This window comes from Argentina anserina, chromosome 1, assembly GCF_933775445.1.
Source record: "Argentina anserina chromosome 1, drPotAnse1.1, whole genome shotgun sequence".
Taxonomy (NCBI): Eukaryota; Viridiplantae; Streptophyta; class Magnoliopsida; order Rosales; family Rosaceae; genus Argentina; species Argentina anserina.
Window position 1 is genome coordinate 19,012,855 of NC_065872.1, and position 10,028 is coordinate 19,022,882.

The window sequence follows — 10,028 nt, forward strand, 5'->3', positions numbered from 1 at the left end:
ATCGGTAAAACCATCTCTGAAATATTTGTTATTGAAGAGTCACCGCCCAATTGGATGGATGACATCAAGAAGAACCTGGTTGACAGAATTGCACCAGCAGACAAGAAGAAGCTCGGAAGTTGAAAATGCGGTGTGCCAGGTACATTGTCATAGATGGCAAGCTTTATAAGTGCGGTCATTGCCTTCCTTACCTGAAGTGTGTAACTCCAAAAGAAGGAAGTCTAATCATGCGAACATTCATGATGGAATCAACGGTAATCATTCCAAAGCAAGATCTCTATTCCATAAAACACTGTGCGTTGGGTAATTCTGGCCAAACATGGCTCAACTATCCAAAGAAATAACCAAGAAATGCCACAAATGTCATATGTATGCTACCATGCTGCAAAGGCAGACCGTAGCTCTACCAATTCTCGTTGGCCCTTTCCTTACCGCAAAGGGACAGTTTAAGCATGCCATAGTGGCAGTGGATTACGAGACAAAATGGATAGAGACAGAACCCTTGGTCCATATCACAACTGAGCGGGTCGAAAATTTCCGTTGGAAGAACATCTACTGCAAAATTGGGGTACCAAAAACCATCATCACTGACAACAGAACTCAGTTCACAATGACAGTTTGATCCAATTTTGCACCCAATACGGTACTAAAATGATATTCGCTTCGGTTGCTCACCCAACCAACAGCCAGGTCGAAGCCATCAACAAGATTATCAAGACACTTTTAAAAAGAAGTTGGACAACAAGAAAGGCTTATAGCTTGAGAAATTACCATCGGTACTTTGGGAATCAGAACTACTGCCACTGAAGCCACTGGTGAAACCCCCTTCTCCCTAACCTTTGGTAGTGAAGCAGTTTTGCCGATTGAAATTGAGATAGCGAGCGGTAGGGTGGAAAACTTCGACCCAACCACAAACCAACAAGGCTTGCAGCTTAACATGGATTTGATAGAGGAAGCAAGGGAGCGCGGACACTTGCATAATCAGGTTTACAAACAACGTATGGCTCGGTATTATGACAAACGTGTTGTTTCACGTAAGCTTACGGTGGGTGATTGGGTTGTAACGACCCCAAAATTTCAAGCTTAAAAACTCAAAATTCTAAAGTCGTTAAACACAGAATAATCTCAATAAAATCGAAATCTTTTAAGTGCACAGCGGATCATCACTGAGTTATCAATACAACTCAGAAAAACCAATTATTACAACCCAAATTCATAATTTACATTACGTAAGTTGGAATGTAATAATTCTCACCATCTCTCACAAAATAGTCACACAAAATCTTCACACAAGCTGGAGGTAAATCACTTCAAGTCCTCTGAGCGGTCCGTCAATTTCTGCTAATCTACACCTGCGGAGTCATCCACTACACCATCGAATTGGTGCACCGGGATTGTAGACACAAACCCGGTAAGCTTTACAGCTCGTATGAGTAAAATATTAAAATAACTCTCGTCTCATAAAAGACACAACTCCACATCAACACAATATAATGAAAATCATGAGAAAACGAGCAACCCATCTGGTTACTCTAATACTTTCACAAAATGGTAACTAATGAGCGCTGGTACACATCCGTTACCCCTCACTTAGTATACCGCTGATGTTGGGTAACCACCCGCCACCCAACATCCAAAACAAGCTGAGTACCCATGATCAGATAACCACCCGTTACCTCATGCAGTACTATGGCAGACAGACTAGAGCTCTAACTGTATCGTAACTTTCGCCCGGCCAAAGGCTAGGTTCCGACTTGCCTCACATGTACAATAATCTCACATCATATTGTACCACACATCACGTCCGAAGACAAATCACAATAGTTCACATTTTTCGTGATAAAATCACGTACAATAATCACACATCATATTGTACGTTTTAAAACTTTCACGATATATCCACAATAAAAATCATAACAGTATATTATATAGCAAACTATATACATTCGTATTTATTTACCATTTATACAATATATACATAGTCCACTATATCCTATACATGTCATATTTCATAAACACCTGAAAAATTACGTACGATAATCTCACATCATATCGTACCATTGAAATCACATACACATGCCCCATTTTTTTCTGTCACCGAAATGACTATTTTCAATGAATTAATAACAGTAAGTAATTTAATGAACTATATATATATATGTACTTATTACCATTATACTGTATATATGTAGCTCACTAAATTATATACATGTTGTAATTCATTTAATAAACACACTTGCAAAAATGTTGAATCACCACGAGGGTAGATTCGTAATTCAGTGAGATTTTACTCACCTTATTGACTTGAGCGTAATTCCACAATTCGCGATGCTAATTCCTTTCCTCGATTTAACGATCACCTTAAAAGAATAAGAAAAGAATTTAGAATCGTTTCGTAAACCTTTAAATGCCAAAACAGTAATATACGGTTACTGTTCAGCAATTTTGGTTTATACGAAGTTACTGTTCACTGTTCACTATTCACGGTTACTGTACAATACTCAATTAATACGTATTTCTGTACGTATAAATATTATATACGTATTTCTGTACGTATAAATACTAAATACGTATTTCTGTACGTATAAATATTAAATACGTATTTCTGTACGTATAAATATTAATACGTATTTCTGTACGTATAAATATTAATACGTATTTCTGTACGTATAAATATTATATACGTATTTCTGTACGTATAAATATTAATACGTATTTCTGTACGTATAAATATTATATACGTATTTCTGTACGTAAACGTACGATTTAATGTAAATACAAATTCAGTAAATAAAATTTACTAAATTACCCTTTTTACAAAATTACTTTTTACAATTACTGAAAGTAATTTATAATTACATTTACCGTAGGTAAAACTTAATTACATTTACCATACGTAAATAAAATTTACATTTACATTTTTACCGTTACACAGTAAATTACCAAAATACCCTTTCAGTCAAAACTAATTACACCGCCTTACACGGCGGCGCGTGTGGCACACGCACCACCTCCGGCCGGCAGCGCGTGGGGCCCACGCGCCGGCGCCAACCAAGGCGCGTGTGATGCCACCGCCGCCGTGATTCTCTCCTCCTCCTCCTCCTCTTCCCTCCCACCACCATAGACCCCTCCTAAACCCGCCCACGCACTCCCACGCGCCGCCTCTAGGCGGCGGTAACCATCTATTCTATCCACCTCCGAATCCACCTCAAAACCTTCCTAGTACAAACACAAATGCACAACCAACAAATCCAAAATCGAATTTAACCAACCCATACCTAAAACACGATTTGATTCGTTGATTGGATCGGATCGACCGTGTTTGGATCCCGAGAGCCACGCCGAGCTTCACGGTGTCGCCGGGACTGCGCCTTGCTTGTGGGGTGGTCGCATCGTGGTGGTGAAGTCACAGCTGTCGTCGGTGAGGAGCACCGTACTCGGAGGGCGGCGAATCGCAGGCGAGCCGAGAGGATGAGCGAGCGAGCAAATCCGTGTGAGGGAGAGGGAGGAAGTGACAGTGAGAGGGAGAGGGAGAGAGCGATCAGTGAGAGGGAGAGGGAGAGAGCAATCGGTGAGGGAAAGAGGGGGAGCGATCGGCGAGGGCGAGAGAGAACCGAGTGAGGGAGAGAAAGAGAAGTCGAGAGAGTGAGAGAGAAGAGAGCGGCGGGTTGAGGGTGAAAGGGTTTCCAAATATGGGAACCCTAGTTGCAACCAATTACTTATATACCCCCTCCCAAAATCGGAAACCAACTCCCGTCGTTAATAACTTTTACGTACGATGTCCGTTTCGAACGCGTCACATATCCACGAACTCGTATCAACGAGCTCTACAACTTCCGTGAAGAAAGTTTTCGGAACCGAGCAACGGGTTAAATGTCGATATAAACGTTCGGAAATGTAACGTTTTTTGAATTAAACGTTCCGATAACGTATCCGTTACTCGTTTCATAACGTCGTAAACAATCTCATCCATTCTAATTAAAATTCCAAATTTTATAGAATTCAAATCAAACTTAAAATTGTTCGAAATTTAGGGTTATTACATGGGTAATGAAGAAAATCTAAAAGAAACCACTAGCCCTAGAACCAACCTAGGAAGGACCGTACCAATTGGTCAAAGTTGCTGGACCATTAACGTTTTATCTAAAAGACCTTGCGGGGGAAATTCTGAAACACCCATGGAATATTGAGCATTTGCGATATTACCCTCGGTAATATTATCAGATAGACTTCAGATTCACATGAAATTCTTGTAATTCTCTCTTGGTATCTACTGTAACACAACTGAAAGACTTGGTTTTGTAGCTCTCTTCTCAGCCTCATGATACCAGTATTATTCCATCCATCAATCCCTTTCTGTTTCACAAATATTTACTGCATCATTGCCATGCATCCGGACAGTAACACTCGAGTTTAGTAAAATAAAAACAGGAAACGATTATACAAATTTAAGTTGAAAAACAGAAACACAAGTTTTGAGTTAAAAGATATTGATACGGTAACCCATCAGTTAGACAAATCATCAGGCAAATGAGCACTTGGGCATATTTCGCAACAAAATAAAGGTAGCTATGGCATTTGCCAGACACATATACCTTCCGGTATATATTAACAAAATAGGCTCAAAGGCCTTAGTTCATAGCTGTTCAAAAAAGAAGTGTACAAAAAGCTACAACACGGTTAGGAGAAGTATTTGGAATGGTCACTGGAACTCTTGGTCTTGCTGGTCTGGCTCTTCGTGATGCTCATCTTTTCCATCGCTGGCACTTCCTAAGGTGTCCTCGGCGGTCATAATTGTTTTTCCCAGAGCCAGCTGATCCTCCAGATCTTTTTCTTTCAGTTCATCCAGATCTTGCTGCATCTTCTAGAGATCAAGATACCATTTTTTTTTGCCCACTCGTTGTAGGCTTCTTCAACACCTTCATCCCTGGCCTGATTCAGCTGTCCTCCCCAATCTGCTGACTCTTTGAACCCTTTGACAACGACATCTGCGGCTTTTTTCTTGTCCTCTTGTGTTAATTTTAGAACCGTGGTCAGTTGACATCCAGCTCTTTCACTTTATCCGCTAGGGAGTTGCTTTCTGCCCGGTTCTCTTCCAGTGCAACCTCCAACTCTACAACTCGCCTCTGGGCCTCCGCCGCTACAACTAGCTTTTCCTTCAGACTGCTGACCTGCTTCTCCAGCTTTTCCTTCTCTAATTGAAGCTTCGTTTTTTCCAACTCCAGAAGCTTGTTGAAGTTGATTAAATCAGAAACTTGCTGCTTTAACAACAGGGAATCCTCCACCTCATCCACAAGGTACGTGCGGAAGTAAGAATGCGGTTCAACCATCGTTAGGAAAAACTAATACAAAATTGCTAAAGAAAATTTATGGCAACATTGCTATACCTTCAAAATGGCCTCCTGAGCCATTTGTCGGTTTTCCCGGGGAGTCGCCACTTTGGCCCGCAACACATCCAGGTCGATATATTTCAAGTCGGCAAGAATCAATCGGACAAGCTTTTCATCTGCTACCCCATATTCTCTAAGCAGTTGCACTATCAGTGCCTTCTTTACAACCGGCACCATAGCTACTAGGGCCCCAAGGTCAGCCGACATCTCAGCTACAGAAACTGGAGCCTTGCCATGGCTCTTGGCCTTTTTCGAGGGGGGGGGGGGGGAGGGCTTGATATCTTCCCTCACACTCTTACCAGTGAAGGATACGGTAGTGTCCTTAGAGCCGCCTCTCTGGCGTCTCCTTCTTTGCCCAAAGTCACCCACCTCTTGACTCTCAAAGGACACTTGAGTACTGGCGACCGCTAGCTGGGGTGTGGTACCATATCCACCGTCCGGTATATCAAGATTCTTGGGTTCTTCAACCACGGTGGCTTTCTTGCCCACCATATCCACCGTCCGGTATATCAAGATTCTTGGGTTCTTCAACCACGGTGGCTTTCTTGCCCTCCAAGTTTACGTCCGTCTTGGCCACGGTTTTTCCTTTGGCCAGTAGCTTCGCCAACAGTCTTGGATCCACCATATCGATTATCAGTTCGGGCAGTATGCGAATATTGGGCGGTTTAGCTGCAGAGACAAATACACAGATCAATATAAAATACCACAAGTACAGAGACATCATAAATCTACTGAAAATAAGTCATTCATACCAAGTGCTTTCCCCAGTTCGAAATATACTAGCACTGCCCACCGCACGAAATTGTATGAACTTATCTCTCGATCACTCCACCAAATGGCAAATACTTTGGCTATTCTCTCTTTTTCTAGTGGTGCCAGTGTGTATTATTGGTCACCGATTGGTTGGAAAGGTCCCGAAATGGTATGAGTCGATGATCTCCTTTGCCATTTTTCCCCAACCATCACCACCTTAATCTCCAGTTATTGATGGTCCAGGACGACAAGTTAGTTAGGAAAGGTTTATAGTCGCTTAATGCAAAAGTTATACAACCGCTAGAGCTGCGTTTCTTGCAATATTGGAGGCTATAAAGCGCCTGGAGTTCATTCACCATCGGCAACCCTAGGTTCGAAAACTTGAATACAACACAAAGAGTCAGCAGTTAACGCCATTGATTAGCAGTCAATTGACCAGGCGATACGCATAACATGCTTAAAAGATACTGCAAACCTTGAGGCAGTGGATAAGATAAACCATGTTTGAACTGGTCGCTATGGGCAGCTACCCAACCTTCTTCCCGATTACAAGCACTCTCCCCTCTTCTCAACGGTCAGAGTATGATCTTTTCGTTAATACCCCATTAGGCCTTAAAAGCTTCTATTTCTTTATCTGTCATACTTTTAACCGATTCGTTACATATCCCCGGAAGGTTGCCTGGCTGTTTGTATATAGGGATTTCAACCGATGGGCCATAGTTAATAGCATGGACGAGAGTTCCTTCACTAATGTTCTCGTCAGTGTTGCTACCAGACGGTGCTTGCGGTTCATTTCTGGAGCCAGCTAGACTACGACAAATCGGTGATCGAGACGGGTACTCATCTAACCGTTGGGCAGAATCACTCATCGGGTCACTCGCGGAACTGTCGCTATCGATTGTTTATACATTCACACCCATTGTATTTTAGAGCAATAAATTAAGCCTACAGTTTATCATCATCATTTCAAAAATTCTACCCAGAAATCCAAACAGACCCAAAATATAGCTATTCTCAAAACCACACAGGAAAACAATTCTCAAACCAAGCTACTCATACAAACACTGACCCAAAACACTACACAAACTGACAAAGAGCATAACAGAAAAGCAACAACTTATCTGAAACCTTCGTCGACTTTGGCTTCAGTCTCTTCGCTGTCAACCTCGCCAACTTCGCTACATCGACCTCAAACATAGGGTCAGGAAAACACCGCGCAATCAGATTAGTAAGTGATAGCCGAGTTTTAGGTCGGAGAAGGTCTGCAAAATGACAAGAGGAATTGTGGGGGAAGTTTTCTCTAGTATAAGTTTTGCAGAAAGTAAATAGAGAAGGAGGAGTAAGGGGGGCTATTTATAGACTAGAGGGAAAAACTTTTCAGTTTCCTCCCAAAAACCTAACCTCGTTGTCCTAATCGTCGGATAACACTGTTTGATTTCGCCACGTGCCCATTGCCACGTTCATCGCTTTAAATGCATGACGATTTGACAACCTCATAAATGAGGGTTCAGAGGTAGGTGAGCCACGTGTAACACATGCAATGGTTGGCTACAATCCAACTTTTCTCCGCGGAAATTCTATCAGAAATACATGTCGATAAAATTCCATCAGTATCAAAGTCGGTAATGCCTCAGTGCTTTAAACCATTAAAACCCAATGGTAACATGTTTGAAAGTCTCCCGTGGTAGCACACCGTATGGTACATGATGAGTTCGGGCTGATCACCCAGTCATGTAATCCCACAAGGGTCTTGAACTGGACCGTGGCACATCCCTGATAAGGATAGGAAAAGCAAGCCTAATACCTTGCCACTCGAGTTCAGTAAGCAACAGACCGACCATATTAAGAAGGCTTGCTACCTTCATTAACACTGTAAGTCCACAGGAATATATCAAAAAATGTTCGTACGGTTCCAAGTTATTAGTTAGGTCAATTCCATCCTTGAGCATGAACTTGGGGGATTGTGACCGGGGGCTACGCCTAGACCAGAGGACCCTCAATATTTCAAGTCCCCGCTCAAGAATGTTTTGACTGGGAACTTGGGGGACTTGATTGCAGTAGCAATAATGTAAGACCCGAAATTTCTAATCTCGATTACCGATATATTATGATTAGTTAAATGACATTTAGCTTATATGTCAAGTATGTAGTTTAATACGTCGTTATTAAACTACACGTCGCCACGAACTCAGAAATGTCCTCTAAATATTTTTCCGACGCTCGGTTCTGTTTTTAATAATTTTCTAAAGTTGTATTTTGTTTTAAATGTTCCGGTAAAATTACTATTCTACCCTTGTGTGTGTCTTAGCCTAATAGGTTTCCTGTTAGGAGATAGATTAGCATCTCCGTAATAGATTAGGACTCCGAATCCTACGAGATTGTGATTTTGTAATGCCTATATATAAGCCCACATATCATTCAATAATACACAATTATTTCATCCTGAAACATTAAAGTATTTTTCTGTTTCAGTTTTAGTTTTTAGGCTTTGAGAAAAAGACCAATTCTTTTGTTTGACCCGAGCTCAAGACCCGGGCCCAAGTCATTTTTCTTTTTTCCTCCTCCTCCTCTTTTGTTTTCGACAACACAGACAACTCGGTCTCTCTTTTCCCCTCCCTCAAAACCGAATGCCTTCATCGTCTCCCTTCCTCTAGCGCCGCCGCCTCGGCGATCCGGCGACATGCAATCACGTCATCACATTCCTCTCTCCATCTTATACTCAATCATATCAGAAAAGCTTGCACTTGATTTCATTATCTAGGAAATCGAAGAAGGAGGCAAATCAACAATCTCCATTAATTATGGCGAAGCTTGAGGTCCGACGAAGTGCTTAGCCCTAATTTTGGTAAGCTTAATCAATACTTGTCATACCCAACCCAATTTCACCTTCGATTAGGTTGATTTAAGTCTAATCGAAGTCTCCCCTTTTGTGTTCTTGGATCTCTGCTATGTCATCACCGTAAGCCCCTTTTTTTTGACGAGGATTTAGATATGCAGCAACCTTAGAGACCTGCATTTGGTAATCCCTAGTCCTCTTCGATTCTGAGTTCGATTCCTTGAGATTGTGCCTTAACTCCAAATTTCCTATTCCTCTGTTTTGCATCTGCCGTAATCTTGTGTCTCCGGCGACGAGGTGAGCTTAGGAGGGAAGCTAGAGCAACATAGTAGCAACTCGGGCTTGGTGGTGTTGTTGTGATAATGGTTGCAGCTCGAGTTGAATCCGAGGAGTGCAGTGGTATTCGATTTCCATTCTTGGTTTCTCTAAGGTAGTAAACTCATCTATTTCATCTTCTGTGATGTAGTTTTGCCGCCTGTTTGATTTTAAAGGAGTTTAGAACTTTGTTGTGTGTTGATCGGAGGTTGTTTGAGAGGCCGAAAATATGATCGGAGAGATAAGGGTGAAAATGTTGGTTTTTACCATTTTACTATTTTACCATACTGTGAAATTACTAAAATACCCCTAACGAATTTACAATTTTTCTGAATTACTGTTTTACGGTTTGACTTTACCTTTTACATTTTATCCTAAGTTACTTTTTCCTATTTACTAAATGATTTTAACGGTTTTACTTTAACATACGATAACTTTGTGAAAAAGCAGTTTAGTTTAAATGGCGACGAATCAACATAAAAATTAATTACGATTACTAGAATAGTTCTGATCCTCACTCGATTCGAGAATCGAGAACTCATTTAAGAAGTAATGTGTCGGTAGTATGTAAATGAAATCGAAACGATTAAGAATGTGTTTAAAACATGCTTTATATCGTTCGATAATTAAAGTTGAACTATTTCCGAATAATTAGAGAATTAGTCGAGTATCGGTCAAACAAGGTCAACGTAAATAATTCTTGGTCAACCCAGGAATACTTGGTCAACAGAGAG